This window comes from Pseudophryne corroboree, chromosome 7 (assembly GCF_028390025.1).
Source record: "Pseudophryne corroboree isolate aPseCor3 chromosome 7, aPseCor3.hap2, whole genome shotgun sequence".
NCBI lineage: Eukaryota > Metazoa > Chordata > Amphibia > Anura > Myobatrachidae > Pseudophryne > Pseudophryne corroboree.
In genome coordinates this window covers 80,369,929-80,391,179 of record NC_086450.1, presented here as the reverse complement: position 1 = coordinate 80,391,179, position 21,251 = coordinate 80,369,929, and the positions used below count along the sequence as shown (strand labels likewise).

At 50.1% G+C, this 21,251-nt stretch overlaps 1 pseudogene; it reads right to left on the bottom strand.

Annotated features, from left to right (window-relative positions):
- Positions 1 to 18,980: 18,980 nt before the first annotated feature.
- Positions 18,981 to 19,099, bottom strand: LOC134946989 (5S ribosomal RNA; annotated as a pseudogene).
- Between the last annotated feature and the right edge of the window lie 2,152 nt (positions 19,100 to 21,251).

Sequence of the window (21,251 nt, the reverse complement as noted above, 5' to 3'; positions counted from 1 at the left end):
TTAGTGCACTGTATGTATCTGGTAAACTGCAAAGGAGGATGGCTACTATGTGGTTGCTTTTGATTTCTTCTCCCATTGACCTGAGCTGTATGGTTATCTCTAGTAGTGCACTGATGTGTTCTTGCATTGTCTTGCCTTTATTAAATCTCATTTGATATAATTTTCTTAATAGGAATAGTTTGCTGTTCAAACTTGCTCCTTCATGCACTCTCTGCAAAGCACACCACATGCCTTTAGCTGTACTCTCTTGTCTGATGTGTATAAGCTGTTCATCTTCCACTAGTAAACTTATAGTGGCTCTTGCCTGTCTGTCCTTCTTAATCCACTGCTGATCCTCTCCTTCAGGTCTGTCTGCATTTATAACATCCCATAAATCATCTCTGGTTAATAGCATTTCTACTTTAAACTTCCATGTTTGATAGTTCTCATTAGAAAGCTTGCTTGCAGCTAGTCTGAGATCTGTGTAATTTGCCATAACCCTTCCTTGTATAGATCTCTCTATTCTTCTGTGGTATTAAACTTGTTTTACTCACAGTTTTCTTTCCAAGGTTCTCCTGGGTTGTTTCTTGTGTGTTACACAGTCTGCTGTCTGCGCCTGCTGGGACTTGCAGTGCGACTCGTGATCTGGATGCTGCTTGGGATGCACTCCTGAAAACTTTATCTTATACAGACTCCAGTCTGGGCCCATAACCTGTTGGTATAGTGCGATGGATCGATACCATAGGTGTGCAGTGGGGAGCCTTAGATAAAGTATTACCTCAGGAGTTACCTTGTATACAGACAGAACGAGACTTGAGATGTATATCTCCTTTATATAGTACTGAAATAGCAGGATCAATACAACAGGTTTCAGTATCATCAGCTTATCTCCTTCTCCCTCAGAGACTCTTCTAGAATAACCACATGTGAGGTAAAACAAACAAGTACATAACATATGCAACAGACAAACACTACATCTCTGAAAGTATACAGCGCCATCTGCTGCCCCTGTACGGTAACTACATGCATATGAACAAAACCATAGTCTGTTGTCCATATTTCAACAGTTCCGAGGTGGTTAACGTCCTTACCCCTACTTATTACAGCTTGACAAAGGCAACACACGGCTTGACAAATGTTGTCCGCATTTCTGTTGAAATACTTCCACACCAAAGAGCTGATTTTTTTGGTATTTTGACCAGGCATGTCAATGGCCATATTCCTCCCACGGACAACAGGTGTCTCCCCGGGTGCCTGACTTAAACAAACCACCTCACCATCAGAATCCTCCTTGTCAATTTCCTCCCCAGCGCCAGCAACACCCATATCCTCCTCATCCTGGTGTACTTCAACACTGACATCTTCAATCTGACTATCAGGAACTGGACTGCGGGTGCTCCTTCCAGCACTTGCAGGGGGCGTGCAAATGGTGGAAGGCGCATGCTCTTCACGTCCAGTGTTGGGAAGGTCAGGCATCGCAACCGACACAATTGGACTCTCCTTGTGGATTTGGGATTTCGAAGAACGCACAGTTCTTTGCGGTGCTTTTGCCAGCTTGAGTCTTTTCATTTTTCTAGCGAGAGGCTGAGTGCTTCCATCCTCATGTGAAGCTGAACCACTAGCCATGAACATAGGCCAGGGCCTCAGCCGTTCCTTGCCACTCCGTGTGGTAAATGGCATATTGGCAAGTTTACGCTTCTCCTCCGACAATTTTATTTTAGATTTTTGAGTCCTTTTTTTACTGATATTTGGTGTTTTGGATTTTACATGCTCTGTACTATGACATTGGGCATCGGCCTTGGCAGACGACGTTGCTGGCATTTCATCGTCTCGGCCATGACTAGTGGCAGCAGCTTCAGCACGAGGTGGAAGTCGATCTTGATCTTTCCCTAATTTTGGAACCTCAACATTTTTGTTCTCCATATTTTAATAGGCACAACTAAAAGGCACCTCAGGTAAACAATGGAGATGGATGGATACTAGTATACTTATGGATGGACGAGCGACTGCCGACACAGAGGTAGCTACAGCCGTGGACTACCGTACTGTGTCTGCTGCTAATATAGACTGGATGATAATGAGATAAAATTAAAATATATATATATATCACACTAGTACTGCAGCCGGACAGGTATATATATTATGTAATGACGGACCTGCTGGACACTGTCTGTCAGACTCAGCACTGCAGACTCCTAAAGTAAGCTACTAGTATCAAGAAGATAGAAAAAAAAAACCACGGGTAGGTGGTATACAATTATGGATGGACGAGCGACTGCCGACACAGAGGTAGCTACAGCCGTGGACTACCGTACTGTTTCTGCTGCTAATATAGACTGGATGATAATGAGATAAAATTAAAATATATATATATATCACACTAGTACTGCAGCCGGACAGGTATATATATTATGTAATGACGGACCTGCTGGACACTGTCTGTCAGACTCAGCACTGCAGACTCCTAAAGTAAGCTACTAGTATCAAGAAGATAGAAAAAAAAAAACCACGGGTAGGTGGTATACAATTATGGATGGACGAGCGACTGCCGACACAGAGGTAGCTACAGCCGTGGACTACCGTACTGTGTCTGCTGCTAATATAGACTGGATGATAATGAGATAAAATTAAAATATATATATATATCACACTAGTACTGCAGCCGGACAGGTATATATTATGTAATGACGGACCTGCTGGACACTGTCTGCAGAATGCGTTTATAAAAACACCACACGACGAGTGTTTAACTTTTTCAGGCAGACAATCACAATATACTGGTGGTAAGCAGACAATCACAATACTGGTGGTCAGTGGTCACTGGTCAGTCACACTGGCAGTGGCACTCTGGCAGCAAAAGTGTGCACTGTACTTAAGTGCAGTCAGATAATGATATACAGTATATGATGCAGCACACTGGGCTGAGCACAGATATGGTATGTGTGTGTGACTGTGTCACACTGTGTATCGTTTTTTTTCAGGCAGAGAACGGATTAATTAAACTGGTGGCACTGGTCACTGGTCACACTATCAGCAGCAAGTAGTACTCCTCCTATATGCTCCCCAAAATTTGTGTCTCTCTCTAGTACTCTAGTCACTCTAAACGGAGAGGACGCCAGCCACGTCCTCTCCCTATCAATCTCAATGCACGTGTGAAAATGGCGGCGACACGCGGCTCCTTATATAGAATCCGAGTCTCGCGATAGAATCCGAGCCTCGCGAGAATCCGACAGCGGGATGATGACGTTCGGGCGCGCTCGGGTTAACCGAGCAAGGCGGGAAGATCCGAGTCGCTCGGCCCCGTGTAAAAAAAACTGAAGTTCGGACGGGTTCGGATTCCGAGGAACCGAACCCGCTCATCTCTAGTAAAAAGTGCACGCTGTCTGCCGTTATGTGTAAAAAGGGCACGCTGTCTGCCGTTATGTGTAAAAAGGGCACGCTGTCTGCCGTTATGTGTAAAAAGTGCACGCTGTCTGCTGTAATGTGTAAAAAGAGGAATCTGTCCGCTGTAAGGTGTAAAAGGGTCTCTACCTGGTGTAGTGGTGCTACTGTGCGGCGTAATTTGAATAATGGAGACTACTGTGTACCGTTTTATGAATTGGTATTATTTTGTGGCCACACCCCTTCCCCACGAAGCCACGCCACTATGTATTTTTGCGCGCGCCTACGGCGCGCACTGCCCCTGTTTTGCATGCAGGGGTGGGGCTCCGATGCCGTTTCTTGCACACAGTGCTAAAATGTCTAGTTACAGCACTGTTGCTAGGTATCCATTTCTCTGGCCCTGAGCAGGTCCCCCTCACCAGATCCTCTCCAGGGGTGAGGGGGTGGACTTGGATGGGATGTGTGTGGGGGGGGGATGTGGGGGGGCCCAAAGCATTTTGTCGCACCTGGGCCCACCGCTCGCTAGTTCCGCCACTGGCTAGGTGCCATGGTGCTCGGAGCAAGGGTAAGTTTCAGCGCCCCCTCCCCTGTACTGAATTGGGGGCATGTTACATTTCAAAAGAAAAAAATAGAAAAATCCTACATTGGTGACAGGGCCGGTTCTAGACCTTGTGGAGCTCAGGGTGGACGTTTCTTTTGGGCTCCCCTCAAGACCAAAACAGGGACAAAACGTGCCGAAGGCGCGCCACAAAAATATAGGGGAGGTTATGCCTCAGCAGAGCTGCTTATACATGTTACTCTGCAGCTTCTAATGCAGAGTGAGGTGCTGTAGCAGCAGCTGAGGCAGAGAAAGGTGCTGCAGCATCAATGTAGAGAGAGTTGCTGTAGCAGATGGAGCAGAGAGTGGTGCTGCAATGGCCGAAGCAGAAAGAGGTGCTGCAGCAACTGGGGTAGAAGGAGGTGCTTCAGTAGCCGAGGCAGAGAGTGGTGTAGCAGGACAGAAGTAACCTGCTGCACAGCTACAAGCAGACAGTGAGACATACAGTTTACAGTAAGGAGGGTGGGCAGAGTTCCGACCACTGGCATAACTACTGCCCCCGCAGCCCTCGCGGTGGCTTGGGGGCGAGGGGCTGCGGGGGCGCCGCCACTGATTTAGAGCAGATTGACATGCAGACGAGCGTCCGCATGTCAATCTGTTGTCACTAACCCTCCCTGCTGTGTTGGAGGGACACGGAGGGCACAGCGCGCGCCTCTCCCGTGTCCCTCCTGCGTCTCCAGCGGGTCTAATAAAGGAAGTGCCGTTCGTGGGCTCTGATTGGCTCACGAACCGGCACTTCCTTTATTAGACCCGCCGGAGACGCAGGAGGGACACGGGAGAGGCACGCGCTGTGCCCTCCGTGTCCCTCCAACACAGCAGCGCGGGGGGGGGGGCACTAAGGGAGCATATGTGGCACTGAGGGGGGTGTATGTGTACCTGGCACATATGGGGGGGGCTATATTTGGCACTGTGGGGGAATATCTGGCACTGAGGGCATATGTGGCACTGGGGGGTATATTTGGCACTGTGGGGGAATATCTGGCACTGGGGGCATATGTGGCACTGGGGGGGGGGGGTATATGTGTACCTGACACATGGGGGGGGCTGTATTTGGCACTGGGGGCATGTGAGTACCTGGCACCGTGGGGGAATATCTGGCACTGGGGACATATGTGGCACTGGGAGCACAGCCTTAGCAACAAGCACTACCCCCTAGCAACGAGCATGACACCCAGTGCATGAAACCCCTGGCAACGAGCATGACGCCCAGTGCATGAAACACCTGGCAACGAGCATGACACCCTGAGCATGAAAACCTCTGGCACCGTGCATGGAACCAAGAGCATGAAACCCCTGGCAACGAGCAGGTAATTTAAAAGTAATTAGAAGCCTTACTGTAGGACTTAATGTGTAATGGGCATTGCAGTGTGTGGCATAATGTATCACGGACATTGCAGTGTGTGTCATAATGTGTCACAAGCATTATGGTGTGTGGTATACTATATCACGGGCATTGTGGTATGTGGTATAATGTCTCAGGGGCATTGCAGTGTGGCATAGGGTATAACGGGCATTGCGGTATGTGTCACAGACATTACGGTGTGTGGTATACTATATCACGGACATTGTGATATGTGGTATAATGTCTCAGGGTCATTGCAGTGTGTGGCATAATGTATCACGGACATTGCGGTGTGTGTCATAATGTGTCAGGCATTACGGTGTGTTGTATACTATATCACGGGCATTGTGGTATGTGGTATAATGTCTCAGGGTCATTGCAGTGTGGCATAATGTATAACGGGCATTGCGGTATGTGTCAGGCATTATTGTGTGTTGTAGGTATGTGGTATAATGTCTCAGGGTCATTGCGGTGTGTGTCATAATGTGTCACAGACATTGTATGTGCTATAATGTATCAGGGGCATTGCAGTGTGTAGCATAATGTATAACGGGCATTGCGATTCCTGTCATAATGTGTCACAGGCATTACGGTGTGTGGCATAATGTGTCACAGGCATTACGGTGTGTTGCATAATGTGTCGGGGGCATTACGGTGTGTGGCATAATGTGTCGGGGGCATTACGGTGTGTGGCATAATGTGTCGGGGGCATTATGGTGTGTGGCATATTGTGTCATGTGCATTATTGTGTGTGGCATAATGTCTAAGGGCCATTGCAGTATGTGGCATAATGTATACTGGGCATTACTATAAGGAGGAAAAATGACAAATAATGTAAGGGGCATGAATCAGGATTATTTTTCTTTCCTGTGGTGGCCAACGTCTGGGCGTGCAGGTTGCAAAACTGGGGTATAAGGAAGTCTTTTCCTGCAATGCCACGCCCCTTTATGTGAAGCCACGCCCATTCCAATGAAGACACGCCCCTTTTACGGGGCGCAGCTACGGCGCGCGCATTTTTATCCCTTTGATAGTGCCAATTATGGGGGATGGGGGATGGGGGGGGGGCGCCGAAGAATTTTTGGGCTTGAGGGAGAAAAATTTCTAGTTACGCCACTGGTTCCGACATTTCCCGGTTGTCAGTGTCTCCTGCTGTCACCTCTGGCCTGCCCTGTTCCCTACCTAGTCTCCAAGACCGAGTCAGTGTGCGCCCCTCTGCTTCTCCTCCTCCTGCTTTGCAGCTGCATGTACAGTGGCCCGTGGTATAGTGGGCAGAAGGAGGGGGTGAGCAGGCGGCGGCGCGTCCTCTAACTTTTTCGGCGCCTGGAGCTCGCGCTCCACCGGAGCCACCCTCGCTGCACCCCTGCACCTACCAGCAGTAGACGCGCTTCAAGGAATAAGATCCAATGTCACAATTCACAATGAATTGCATCATTGTGGCTCCACCCCCTACCTCACAATGCTGGTAATCTTTGTGTAATGAGGGCGGGGCCACGATGACATGTTCACACTGTCATGTCGCTGGCTGATTCCGCACCTATTAGGCCTCACATTCCCCACCACTACCCCCGCTATACTCCCTCATGCCACACCACGCCCCCCACAATGCCAAGGATATAGGCATGTATGCTTGATGCAGTTGAATTTATACTAGTTTGCATGGTGTAAATTGCACAAATTACCAGTAGCATGAGGAAGTTATGGGACCATTCCACAACGAAACGCGATAAGCTGTTATATTTGGACACCTTGAGGCCTGTCTTACTACCCATCCAGACCCGCTCCACCCTTGGACGGCATCTTTACAGCCTGAATTTTCTGTCAGCCTACCTCATACTGCGTGAATTTGTTGGTAAACAGCGAATGTATGGACCGAATTAACTTTCATTAGGTGGGTGATAGTCATCTAACATGTTGGTCATTTCTACGACTTCAGAACTATTTTAAACATGCTAGCAGACTGTTATACATGGTCCCTGAATGAGGCAATTACTTGACCACCTAATGCCACCTATACCACTGTGCTTGGATTAGTCTTATTTTCATTTATGGAATTTGTCAGTGATTATTTATATGCTATATTTGAATGTAATATTGACTGTTATTTGTCCTTTTAGTAATAAAGATTCAGAATTTTATATCACCCAAGTCGGTTGCATTGTTACCTATTGTTATTTCTATTCATCCATATTAGCGCTGTTCTCCCCCCCTTTGTTTGATTTCGATACTTCTGTATAAAATGTCTGGAATACACAAATTATCCAAAAACACCCAAAATCTTGAAAAAAAATCAAGCTTTGATTTATGGATATTTATATATTACAGTATATAAATGTACTTGCTGCATTTTAGTTTCAATTATTGCTGTCCATTAAAAGTCCTTGATGTCCGAGGTCTTCTTTCATTTTTACTTTTAAATGTTAGTCAGTTACCCCATTTAGAAGATTGACATTCCAAGGATCTATTGGTATACTCCATCATTATGTTTAACCTTTAATAGATTTGCATTAAAACGCTAATATTATCATTTCCATTTTTTCTTACAGAAATATCGCAGGAAGGTTGAAATGTCAAAATATTGAAGACACTGCTGTGTTTTTTTTTCCTTTGCCAGCCTCATGAATGACAATGGTGTCACTGCACTTCAACTCATTTGCAGCTATTTATTCCTACAGTAACACAATTTAGAAATGCATGTATTACCATATATCAAAGTGGATAAACAAGTCTGTTACGTTTCTCTAGCATGAAGGAGGTTATTCAGAGTTGTTAGCAAACCAAAAAAGTTAGCAATTGGGCAAAACCATGCTGCGCTGTAGATGGGGCAGATGTAACATGTGCAGAGAGAGTTAGATTTGGGTGGGGTGTGTTCAAACTGAAATCTAAATTGCAGTGTAAAAATAAAGCAGCCAGTATTTACCCTGCACATAAACAATATACCTCACCCAAATCTAACTCTCTCTGCACATGTTACATCTGCCCCACCTGTCTCACCCACCTTGGGTCTCACACCCTTACCCCCAAACTCCCCCCCCCCCCCGTGTTTCTCAGTCTCATCATCCCCTGTGTCTCTCAGCATATTCCCCTCTGTTGTCTCTAGACATTATTACCGTCATTGTCTCTCAACACATCCCCTCTGCCTCTCACTCTCTCCAACACATCCTCCTGTATCTTGCCCACCCCTTCTCTTCAGCACTATTCCCACTGTTTTTCTGCATCTCCAGACCCCTGTCTCATGTCTCTTCATTTCCAGACACCCCCTTGCCCATGTCTCTTCATCTGCAGCCCACGACTGCCTGCCGCTCCAGTTCATGGGTCCTTGCCATCCTGTAGTGCGATGGCATGACATCATTGCGTCAATGTTTTATTATTATTGCGCTGGCCAGTGGGCTCTTTCTTCCTATATATTCCTTGCTGAATACTGCAGGGGCACAGGCAAGCTGCAGTTGGTCCGGGGGGGGGGGGCAGTTGAACTAGATTTTTGACCGGCTAGGGTCCCTCAGAATCCTGGGGCCCAGTACAAGTGTCTCCCTTTTACCCCACTATTACCGGTCCTGTATAAAAAATTCTCTGATGCAGCCTTCCTAATACATCTCCTCTGGACTCCATGGTCTGCATCACTCACTCCCGCGCAGGCCACAGCATTAAAAGTAACAGGTGTAATTTCTAAAAAGCATACACTAACAATCTAGGAATTACTTAGCATTCACTGCAAAGGGCGCAGCAGTGTAAGGCTAACGAGTGTGTCGTATTATAATTCTTTATTTCCAATTAATGCTTCTTTCATAATCACAACCCTGCTTGACCAAGTGCCTAATGTTTTCCTTGGAAAAGTAGTTCTAATATATCACAAATTGTCCATGGACAAAAATAATGTGGCAATGTGGCTAGCCCAGTGGTTATCAAACTGTATGCCGTGGCACCTTAGGGTGCCTAGGGACACTTGCAGGGGTGCATTGGATTGGTGGTCCAGAACCAATTAAGATTATTTATGGTCAAAGTAATAGGCAAAACCAGTGTTGGTGGCTGCCAATCAAAAAATATGTGGACAAACAGAAGCAAATTTTGTCCCTCACCACATAACAAACCTTAAGGATGACATATAAACACAATTTACTTAATTTAATATTTCTTTCTAAATTTTTCAACAGGACACTTTTGGCCTATGGGTGCCATAAAAAGAATTCTGATACTCGAGGGCGCCGTAATTAAAAAAAAATTTTGTGAACCACTGGGCTAGCCTTTTACATATGCTATCAGACAATTCTACCCCCTCCCTCCCCAGCCCCTGTCCAATCTACACATTTATATAGTTATCTTTCTGTAAAAAGTCCTGATGGCACATTAGTCACATGTGGTGGGGACTGATGGTAGTATGAGGTATGTGGTGGGGACTGATGGCAAATAACAGGCATGTGGAGAGGACTGATGGCACATAAGGGGCATGTGGGACAGACTGGTGGCATATAAGGGGCATATGAAATGGCATGTTTTGGGGACTGATGGCACATATGAGTGCAGGAGGTGTATCTCCCACCCAGAATGCATTTCTACACCTCTGTTGAAAAAGTTAATTTTCAAAGTGAAAGTAAACTTCAAATGGTATCCAGGCTCTAGGTCGACTAGTGGTCGACAAGGAAAATGTCAACATGGTCAAAAGGTCGATGTTTGCATTAGGTTGACAGGTAGAAAAGGTCGATAGGTTCAAATGTTCGACACTCATATGGTTGATGTAGGTGTTTTGGGGGGAGTTTCATTTTTTTCAACCTTTTTCAGACTTCACCATCCACGTGGACTACGATTGGGAATAGTAAACTGTACTGCGGTAGTGGAGTGAGGCACCTTGCAAGGGGATGCGGTGCACTATTTGGGGGTTCTCTGTACTCAAAGAAACCAACACAAAAAAACAAAATACTGTATTGTTCTTTTTTTGTGTTGACCATTTGCTATGTCGACATGTCACATGTGGACCTTTTGACCATGTCAACCATTAGTGGTCAACATAATGACTATTGACCCAGTAATCCATACCTGAAATGTAACGTACTGTAGTTAGCAGTAACTTCAGGCAGTTACAATGAATATAACTCCTGCTATAACAATCAAAATAATAGCAATTACAATGCATACCCCCGCTGATGTGAGCAGGGCTAGGTGGATGCATATCTGCTGCTACGCACCCACCCACCGACTCCAAGTGCAGGTTGCAGCCAGCAGACAAAATAACCCCCCAACCTTCACTAGCTGGGGTACACTCACCATTGTGCTGCCGAGCAGCAGCGGAGGCTGGGAAGGAATAACACTTGGGGAGCTGTGTGGACGTGTAGGGCTGGTGCATGACACCCCCCCCCCCACCCCCCCGGTCTGCAGCTTGCGGATATTGGGTATGTGTGTGGTGATAGGTGACCCAGTAGGAGACTGAAATGGACAGATGGGGAATAGGGATGCCGGCACATCAGCATGGAGAAAACAGTAGAGGAGTGATAGATGCGGAGCACAGAAGAGCACAGTGACACGTAAGAGGGGAGGAAGGAGTTAAAAAAGATGCAAGGCCTGCGGCGGGCTTGACAGCTGATGAGCATGGTGGGTGACAAAATAAGGGGCGATGGGGCACTGGTCAAAACTAAATTGAAAGTTATGGATGAAAAAAACAAGTGTGGACGATTATAGTTTATGGAAGAGAAATTTATTTCTTCCAAATATTGTCCTAGTTGGTGGTGCGCCCAGAGCTAGAAAGTACGTATACTTGCAGAAGGAGAAAGAAAGCTCTTGTGTGGGCGCAGTCTTGTACAAAAAAGGAAAATTCCTATGGTATATGGGGGGAAATATTTAAAACATCTGTTTATTCTTTAAGATTAAAATACATTTTACCCATACATATGATCCAAAAGTGAATAAAGAAAGTTATGAAAAAAAGTGAAAAAAAATATTAAAATGTTCTGGTCTGTTTTTCATAAGAAATGATTAGAAAGGTTGTAGACACATAGTTGTCTTACCCCCATCTCTCCTGACCAGTACAGAAATTCTGTATTGATGGGACCAAGGAGTGGTCAAAAAAATGGTGATTGGTATGTCTAAGTACGACCTCTCGAATTAGGTCAATAGCATACACTTTGCTGGTCACCAGTTAATCCAGATAAGCACATATGAAGAGAGTATTGACTGCATAGGAGAGGAAAGGGTTAAACATCTGGGGAGGGGTGGACCTAGCTGTAAGGAAAGTACAGCCTTTGAGGGGGAGGGCTTGATATATATAGGGAAGGTGAAGCCATTTTAAGTCTCTTGGTGACTCGGTTTGGTGAGTGCTGCAGTGCCAGCAAAAACTGTTGTTTCCCTTGTCTCTTGCTTGCACATTGTTTATTCAGAATCCGTGGCTGCTCTCCCCTCCTATCTATACCTCTCACCTGGTCTGCCTGCTGACATGGCTGCTAGGCCCCGGCGAGTGTTAAGGGCCCCGGCTCGTTTCAACAGCTCGGATGTCCGAGCGGGCCCTGAGGAGGCGGTGGGTGGCCTGAGGGACGGGGCTCCGTCCTCTAGGGCCTCTACACCCACGGCCGTAGGCAGCGGGGGCCGGGCGCATTTCGGCAGGACGAGGGTGGCGTGGGGGACCGGTCGTCCCTTCAAGCCACCCGAGGACCAGCGGGCGGCGGCCGTCCCCTCCGGGAGCCGCCGTACCCGGGAGCAGGTCGGGCGCCCACGGGCGCGCGCATGCGCGCTACGGTGAGCGCCCGGCAGCGGCGGAAAGCACCTCTCCTTCCTCGCCGCGGCCGAGGGTTCGTGCCGGGCGGGGGGAGAGGGCTGGTGCGGGAGCAGGCGGTCGCCGCGCGGGGCCTATGCAGGAAGCCCGCGCGGCGGCCGAAGAGGAAGAGCATGGCGGCAGGCCGTTGCCGGGAGGACGTGGGACGCGCGCCCGAGGCGCGCGCGCGCCCACGCTCGTTCCGCAAGCTGCAGGCCGCACACGTGCGCGCGCAGCAGAGCCCCCTGCAGACGTATCACCCGTTCCTTCTCCCCGTATGCCGGCAAACGGCAGGGGGAGGGAACACATGAGGGGGGTGCAGCGTACGCCTCAAGTTGGCGACGCTGGGCGCATGGTGGCGACAAGGGGCAGTAGGGGTGCAGCACCAGCGGCAAGGGATGGCCGGGGCCAGCGGGCGGGTGCGCCCTCCGCGGGCCCGGTGGCACGCGGGAGAGCACGCACGGGGGGGCAGCAGTTCCCCGTGGATACCGCGGGTCACAGCAGGCCCCGCGGTAGGCTGGAAGACAGGGAGTGGGTCAGCGGCCGCAGGGCCGCGGCACGGGCCGCTGAGCCCGACAGTGGGTCCTCCGCGGGGTCAGGGGATTTTTCTGCTTCCCCAGAAAGGGAGGAAGCAGGCTCTGCAATTGAGAGTGGCAGAGCCGTCAGGGGTGCCCTTGCTTTCGGCTTAGAGCACGACGAACAGGGTCCCCGGGGCGCATCAAGCAGTCAGCGGGCGCGGGCTCGCGCCCAACCAAGGACCGGCCACCCATCGGGCGGCGGTTCCGGGCGTCGCGCCGCGCGGGATGGGGGCCAGTCTGCGGGACGCAGAGGGTCTGGCGACCGTAGAGCATCAGCGGCACAGCGAATAGCACGGGCCTGCCGAGAGCTGGGGGCCGCCGCGGCGGAGCTTGAGCTGGGACCAGAAAGGGAGCGGGGGCGCACAGTCACCGCGCATTCCGCACGGGGTGCCCGGCGTGCGCCACAAGCGTGGGCCGGGCCCTCTTCTGTTTTGTCTTCCACAGAGGACCGAAGCGAAAGAGATGGGGCGGACTCCGTGGCGGACGAGGATTGGCTGGAGGATAACGAAGGATCCGGGTCGGAGAGGTCGATAGCATCCGGTGAGTTGGTGCAATCTATATCGGTTTCCACCACTAGCTCGAGTTCGCGAAGCTCTTCTTCCTCCGCGTCCTCCTCTTCTTTAGCGTCGCAGGCGTCCGACGCGGATAGCACTGCTAGGGCAAGGAAGGAGGCCGAGAAACTTGCCAAAAGAGCGGCAAGGCAGCAGAAGAGGCGCAAGCGACGCAGGCGAATGAGTGTAGAGGAGCGTAGGGCAAAGAAGCGGCGCGATCTGCCGGGAGTAGTGCGCTGCGAATACACCGCAGTTATGAGGGGGCTGCGAGATAGCTGCCGCAAGAAAATATGTAGGGGTGACTTCGTGGACTTATTCGTCTTGACGAGGGCCATGAAGAGGGATTACAAAGCGGCGGCCGCTAAGACAGGCATGGGTACTGAAGCTTTCCGGTCTTTTGATAATTGGCTGGCCGGTTTTTGGGTGTTTGCGGCATGCTATTTGGAGGATAGGCCGGAAGAACACATGAATATCATCCGGTACCTTCATCTAGTGCATGACATGCAGCGCACGTCCGCAGGCTCGGAATGGCGCCAGTACGACCAAGAGTTTCGGGAGAAACAGGATGGGCTGCGGGTTATGGATTTTGGTTTCAAAGACGTGGAGGTCTGGCTCAAGGTGACCCGGGCGTCACAACAAGAGGCGGAGCCCCAGAAACAGGGGACAGGGGTGCGTCGCGCGGGGTCATCAGCCCAGGGGGCGGCCGCGGACGGAGGAATGGCCAGGACAGGCGGGTTGGCCGCTCGCGGGGGCGGGCGGTCTGCCACTCGGGGGAAATGCTTCGCATTTAACAGCGGAACATGTTCCTATGGCAAGCAGTGTCGGTTTCTTCACTCCTGCCACCATTGTGGGGGAGCCCACCCAGCCTCCTCCTGTTTCAAAGGGGGGCGACAGGGAAGCAAGGGGAAGCAGCCTTACTCTAAGCAGACCGCGAGCGGGACCGCTCAGCAGAGCCCCAACGCCAGTTAAGTTGGCAACGATGGGCAAATGGCTGCATATGTATCCAAATAGAGATGATGCTAAGTTTTTGTTAGACGGTTTTAAGTTTGGTTTTCGCTTGCCTGTTGCAAGCGAGGTATCAGTGCGGGCGCAGAGAAATCTCCAGTCAGCGCGGGCATTGCCTACCGTCCTGCGGGAGAAAGTAGATAAGGAGATCAGGTTGGGCAGGATGGGGGGGCCTTTTAGATCACCCCCGGTGGATGACTTGGTCATCTCCCCGGTCGGGGTGGTTCCGAAGAAGTCCCCGGGCGCTTTTCGGCTTATACAGCATCTGTCTTACCCGCCGGGGGCTTCGGTCAACGACGCAATACCACCGGCCTTTTGCTCGGTGGTGTATCAGTCATTTGACGAGGCGCTAGAGATGGTCCGCAGCTACGGGAGCGGGGCCCTCATGGCTAAGATCGATGTTGAGTCAGCCTTTAGATTATTGCCATTGCATCCTGACTCATTCCGCTTCATGGGTTTCCGGATTGGGACGGAGTATTTCATCGACAAATGTCTGCCGATGGGATGTTCCGTTTCATGCTCATTTTTCGAGCGCTTTAGCACTTTTCTTCATTGGTGTGTGGAGTCGACGTCAGGCGGCCACGGGGTTGCACATTACCTCGACGATTTCCTATGCGCAGGTCCGGCGAACGACACGAGGTGCGCCGATTTGTTGTTTAGCACCCAGGCTCTCTTTTACCACTTCGGTGTTCCTGTAGCCGAGGACAAAAAGGAAGGTCCTGACTCCTGTTTATCGTTCTTGGGGATTGAAATCGACACAGTGGCGGGGGAGTGTCGCTTGCCTCAGGACAAAGTGTCGAAGCTCCGCGAAACCATTTGCCGGTTCAAAGGCTCGCGTAAGGTCACGCTGCGTCAGGCGCAGTCCTTGCTGGGCATGCTTAACTTTGCTTGTCGGGTAATTCCGATGGGCAGGGTTTTCTGCCGGAAGCTCGAAAGGGCAACGGCGGGGTGTGCCAGGCCTCATCATTTCGTTCGATTGTCCTCTGAATTAAAAAGGGATCTGGCCGTATGGGCGTCGTTCCTGGAGGATTTCAACGGTGTGAGCATATGGCAAGCGCCAGCCGAAGGCAGCGACCGATTGCAGCTGTTTACCGATGCCGCAGGTGCCTATGGATTTGGTTGTTTTTTGGAGGGATCGTGGTGTGTGGCATCTTGGCCGGAAAGCTGGCATAGGGAGGGTCTTACAAGGGATCTGTTGCTACTGGAACTTTTTCCCATTATGGTAGCCCTGGAAGTTTGGGGAGACCGGTTGGCTAATCGCAGCATAGTGTTTAGATGCGACAATCTGGGCGTAGTGCATGCGATTAATAACCAGAGGGCGAAATCGCTAGTGGTTCTGAGGGTGCTTGGGCACTTGCTTTTGACATGCTTGCGTAGGAATCTATGGTTCCGGGCGCAGCATGTTCCCGGCTTGGAAAACGAAATCGCAGATGCATTGTCGCGGGGACAGTGGGAGAGGTTTTGGGTTTTGGCACCCGAGGCCGAAAAGCAGGGTTTTCACTGTCCTGATTATGTTTGGCAGGTGATCGGGCCGGATTGGAAGGTCTAGCGTTGCGGTCTGTAGCGCCGGCCACGCTCAAGGCGTACGGACAAGCATGGAGCGAGTGGGAGGCGTTTGTTCAGAGTCGTCAACATCAAGATAAGAGCAAGCATCGGCTGATGCTCTCTTTTATGTGGCAGCTCTACGTTTCGGGTAGGTCGCGAGCGGTGGTGGCCCGGTACTTAGCTGGCGTCTCATTCTTCTGCAAGCTGCGAGGCGTCCCGGATGTAACAAAAAGTGAGGTTTTACGGAAGGCTATGAAAGGGTGGGCGCGAGTTGCGCCGACACCGCCGGATAGTAGGCGGCCCATCGATGCGGCTTTGTTGCCGGCCGTCATCGAGGCAGTGGGGCGAATAGCGTCGTCCAGGTTTGAGGCGCTTTTGTTCCGTTTAGCCTTCTCGATGGCTTACCACGGGGCCTTTCGAGTTTCAGAATTGGTAGCGCCTTCCAAGAGGTCGGAATCGCGCATGCTGGTCGGGGACGTAGTAGTGGGTGAGAGGTCCTTGCTGTGCAGATTGCGGCGATCCAAGACGGATCAAGTGGGCAGAGGGCGCTGGGTTACGATGGTTCCGGCGCTAGAGGTAAGCGTTTGCCCAGTGGGTCTGGCAATGCAATATCTGGGAGTACGACCCGCTAAGGAGGGGTCATGGCTATTGCACTATGACGGGCTGCCAGTCACAAAATACCAGTTCCGGTGGATGCTGGGTCGCTGTCTGACGGGCTTGGGCCTCTCGCCTGCTGCTTTCGGTACCCATTCCTTTCGGATAGGCGCGGCGACGTCGGCAGCTGCGGCGGGTTTCTCCAGAACTGAGATCCAGGCGGTAGGGCGATGGAAGTCGTCCAGTTATAAGCGATATATTCGCCCTGTCACTTGAGAGGGCGCCCGGCGCTGGGGGCATTGTTAATTGCAATTCGTTATGCTGTTTCAGTTCTGTGTTTTCATGAATTTGTGCGTTTGTTAATGTTTGTTCCCCCGTTTTTGTTATCCTACTCAGGGATTAGCTACTCGCCGTTGCTGGCATGAGCCGGCAGCGGGGGTCTGGAGTTATTTGCGATTTTTTGCCTGACTTGACGGACTGAATTCTAATCTATAATTCGGCTAATTTGGTCTAATCAGAGTCCCTCAGCAGGTCTTTACGTTCACCTCCAGCTGAGTTATTACATGTGTTTCCCGTTTTATACCCCCCCCCCCCCCTTTTTTATTTCGTTTGTTTTATTTGATTCCCCCCTTTGTGTCTTTAATTGCGTTTTAAAATTGGCAACGAAACATGGTGCAGTCGGCTAGGCCGTGACTGCTGCAATGGCGAGATCTAAAGTTTTTCTTTTTGGCAGATCCTTCAGTATAAACATTAAATAAGCCTCTTAGTAATCAATTCTACCCCTCTTTTTTCCCTTCAGGATGGTTCGAAGACTGTTTGCCCATTTGGGTGGTTGGCCACTCTTACATTTACTGGGCGGCCAGGTTTGTGGCCTCGGAAGGGTCTCAGGCATTGTTTGGATCTCAGGGTGTCAGATGGCTCGGCTGGCGAGGAATGATGTGGGGTGAGCTGAGGAGTAAGTTAGTGAGTCAGGCCAGAGAGCATGGAGTCCCTAGGGTTTTGGTTGTCCATCTAGGTGGCAACGACTTGGGGAAGAGGACATCCTTGGAGCTGCGGTGGGCCATGATACAGGATCTGGCAAGTGTGACCGCGCAATGGACCAATTGTGTGTTGGTTTTTTCCATGATGGTGCCGAGATTGTGTTGGAGGGGTGTGGCGGATGGTCGCCGGATTGATGAGGCCCGGAAAAAGGTGAACGGAGCTGTGGCAAAGTGGGTGCTGTCCCACGGTGGGAGGGTGGTTCGCCACCCGAGGATACGGTTCAGAGACAGCCACCTTTTCCGGCGCGATGGAGTACATCTATCCAATGAGGGGATGATGTTGTTTCTGGAGGATCTAGGTTTCGCTTTGCAGGAGTTAGGGTAGGTTTATGGTGGCGGTGCGAAAGATTTTTGGAGATGAGTCTTTCGCTGTTGGCGGAAAAGAACGGCAGTTTCGTATGGTAGAGAAAACTGTAGTGTTTTACAGTTTGTTGTGGTTTAGGTGCACTCACCTCCATCGACTTATGGCCGCTTGACCACCCATCCGGGAAGGCAGCGGCAGGGCACCCAGGAGCGGTGGGTAGTCACTGTGGGGGTTGAGTTGTCACCTATTACCGGTTTATGGTAAGCTTTTAGTAAATTCATAGGATTTAGTTATTTAAGTTAATTTAGATTAAGGAGCCGTTCTTTTGGGCCGCCACCATATGCCAGCTGGAGCGGCATATTAAATTAATCTCTTTTATTACAGGTTTCCCAATGGTTAGGGACAAATAAATAGCTAGCAATTTTCTGCCAAATTCAAGTCTCAGTGTCGTTATTTCTGGTTATGCTTGTGAATGCTTTACTTTCAAAGAAAGGGGTCCACCAATTATCACTAAGATGTTTAGAAGAGAGTATTGACTGCATAGGAGAGGAAAGGGTTAAACATCTGGGGAGGGGTGGACCTAGCTGTAAGGAAAGTACAGCCTTTGAGGGGGAGGGCTTGATATATATAGGGAAGGTGAAGCCATTTTAAGTCTCTTGGTGACTCGGTTTCCCACCCACCCGCCCTGGTAGTTGGAAATAGTGGCACGTGGTGCTGTGGCTCTAAGTTGTTGGCTGTTTTATCGTTGGCTATTTATTGGCGGAAAAGAACGGCAGTTTCGTATGGTAGAGAAAACTGTAGTGTTTTACAGTTTGTTGTGGTTTAGGTGCACTCACCTCCATCGACTTATGGCCGCTTGACCACCCATCCGGGAAGGCAGCGGCAGGGCACCCAGGAGCGGTGGGTAGTCACTGTGGGGGTTGAGTTGTCACCTATTACCGGTTTATGGTAAGCTTTTAGTAAATTCATAGGATTTAGTTATTTAAGTTAATTTAGATTAAGGAGCCGTTCTTTTGGGCCGCCACCATATGCCAGCTGGAGCGGCATATTAAATTAATCTCTTTTATTACAGGTTTCCCAATGGTTAGGGACAAATAAATAGCTAGCAATTTTCTGCCAAATTCAAGTCTCAGTGTCGTTATTTCTGGTTATGCTTGTGAATGCTTTACTTTCAAAGAAAGGGGTCCACCAATTATCACTAAGATGTTTAATTGATGACTGATAATTGTATTAACGAGACCTGATGCTAAATTGATAGATGAAAGAGGAAAAAGTTAGTGGTGATACTGCTGTTGGCGTCACTTTTCACATAAAGAGGAAAATAATTCCTACTCTACAACACCGGGTATTCACAGGAAGTCTCCTCTCCAGGTACTAACCCAGCCCAATGCTGTTTGGCTTCCAAGATCGGACGAGATCGGGCATTGGCAGCATGGTATGATAGTAGAGGAGATATGTGATCTGTATACCAATGAGAGTGCACGTATGTAAGAATTTAGTAAAAGAGTATAGACAGTGGTGCAAGTGTGTGGGTATGGGTGGGTACGACGTACCCGTAAGAATTTAGCCGTGGGTACGCGGTACCCACACTGACGGGCCGCCGCTCCTCTTCCCTCCCTCCCTCTGCTGCTCCACGCCGCAACCACCGTCCCCGCCGCACCACCGATGATGTGAGGGGAGGAGAGCGCAGCCTGCGCCTCTCCTTCCCCTCAGTCTCCGGCGGGTGTCTCAGTTTAATTCAGCGCCGATCCGTGAGCCAATCAGAGCTCGCGGTGCGAGCTCTGATTGGCTCACGGATCGGCGCTGAATTAAACTGAAACACCCGCTGGAGACTGAGGGGAAGGAGAGGCGCAGGCTGCGCTCTCCTCCCCTCACACAGACAGGATGGCAGCGGTGAGCAGGGGAGGAGGAGGGGAAACATGTATACCTGACACTGGGGGATATCTGGCACTGGGGGGGGGGGCATGTATACCTGGCACTGGGGGATATCTGGCACTGGGGGGGGGGCATGTATACCTGGCACTGGGGGATATCTGGCACTGGGGGGGGCATGTATACCTGGCACTGGGGGATATCTGGCACTGGGGGGGGCATGTATACCTGGCACTGGGGGATATCTGGCACTGGGGGGGGGCATGTATACCTGGCACTGGGGGATATCTGGCACTGGGGGGGCATGTATACCTGGCACTGGGGGATATCTGGCACTGGGGGCATATCTGGCACAGGGGGGCATATATACCTGGCACTGGGGGATATCTGGCACTGGGGGGGGCATGTATACCTGGCACTGGGGGATATCTGGCACTGGGGCATATCTGGCACAGGGGGGCATATATACCTGGCACTGGGGGGGCATGTATGCCTGGCACTGGGGGATATCTGGCACTGGGGGGGGGGGGGGCATGTATACCTGGCACTGGGGGATATCTGGCACTGGGGGGGCATGTATACCTGGCACTTGGAGCATATCTGGCACTGGGGGGACATGTGTATCTGGCACTGGGGGCATATCTGGCACTGGGGGGACATGTGTATCTGGCACTGGGGGGACATGTGTATCTGGCACTGGGGCATATCTGGCAATGGGGGCATACTTGTGTATCTGGCACTGGGGGCATATCTGGCACTGTGGGCATATCTGGCACTGGGGGCATACTTGTGTATCTGGCACTGGGGGCATTTCTGTATCTGGCACTGGGGGCATATCTGGCACTGTAGGGGCATTTCTGTATCTGGCACTGGGGGGCAATGTATATCTGGCACTGTGAGGCAATGTGTATCTGGCACTCTGGGGACATTTGTGTATCTGGCACTCTGGGGGCATTTGTGTATCTGGCACAGTGAGGCAATGTGTATGTGGCACTGTGGGGCAATGTATATCTGTCACTGTGGGGCAACGTGTATCTGGCACTATTGGGGTCATATGTGTATCTGCCCCTCCCCCCATATGTGTATCACGCCCCCATATTCATTGGTCACGCCCCATGTGGAATTTGGCCACACCCATTTTTTTGCACGTACCCGTAAGACATTTTTTCTACTTGCACCACTGACTATAGATCATAGAAAGAGAAAGAAAAATTAGTGGATCTGCTTTCCACGTCAGACACGGCGCAACAGACCCCACATCCGTGGTGTTGTGTGCCCTGAATCGTAGATGAGAGTCCACAGAAAAATAGTAGCCAGAAGAAGTTTAAGAAAAAAAACTGATAACTACTTCCTAAATATCTGATAAATCAATGCAATAAAAATACTGCATCAAGCCAATTCTGAAAAAATATATACAAGTCAAACATACATGATCTCATAAGGGGACACCAAATATGATTGTAACACAGAAAGAAAACTAATTCATTAGGCAAAAAACGTCTGAACTTCTCAGTAGAATTCTGTACAGTAGATACAAAGCGGAGTATGGCTCAGGGGTGAACTAAAGGTAAATTCACAACAAATAGCTGAGAAGAACAATGATAATAATTGTAAGGCAGGCTGAAAATTGTCCATATAGATTGGGACAATGTATAAATGTATAGGTCACTGTTAACAATTCAACCACCTTAAAATGTGGACCATTTCAGCAAAGATAAGATTATCAGTA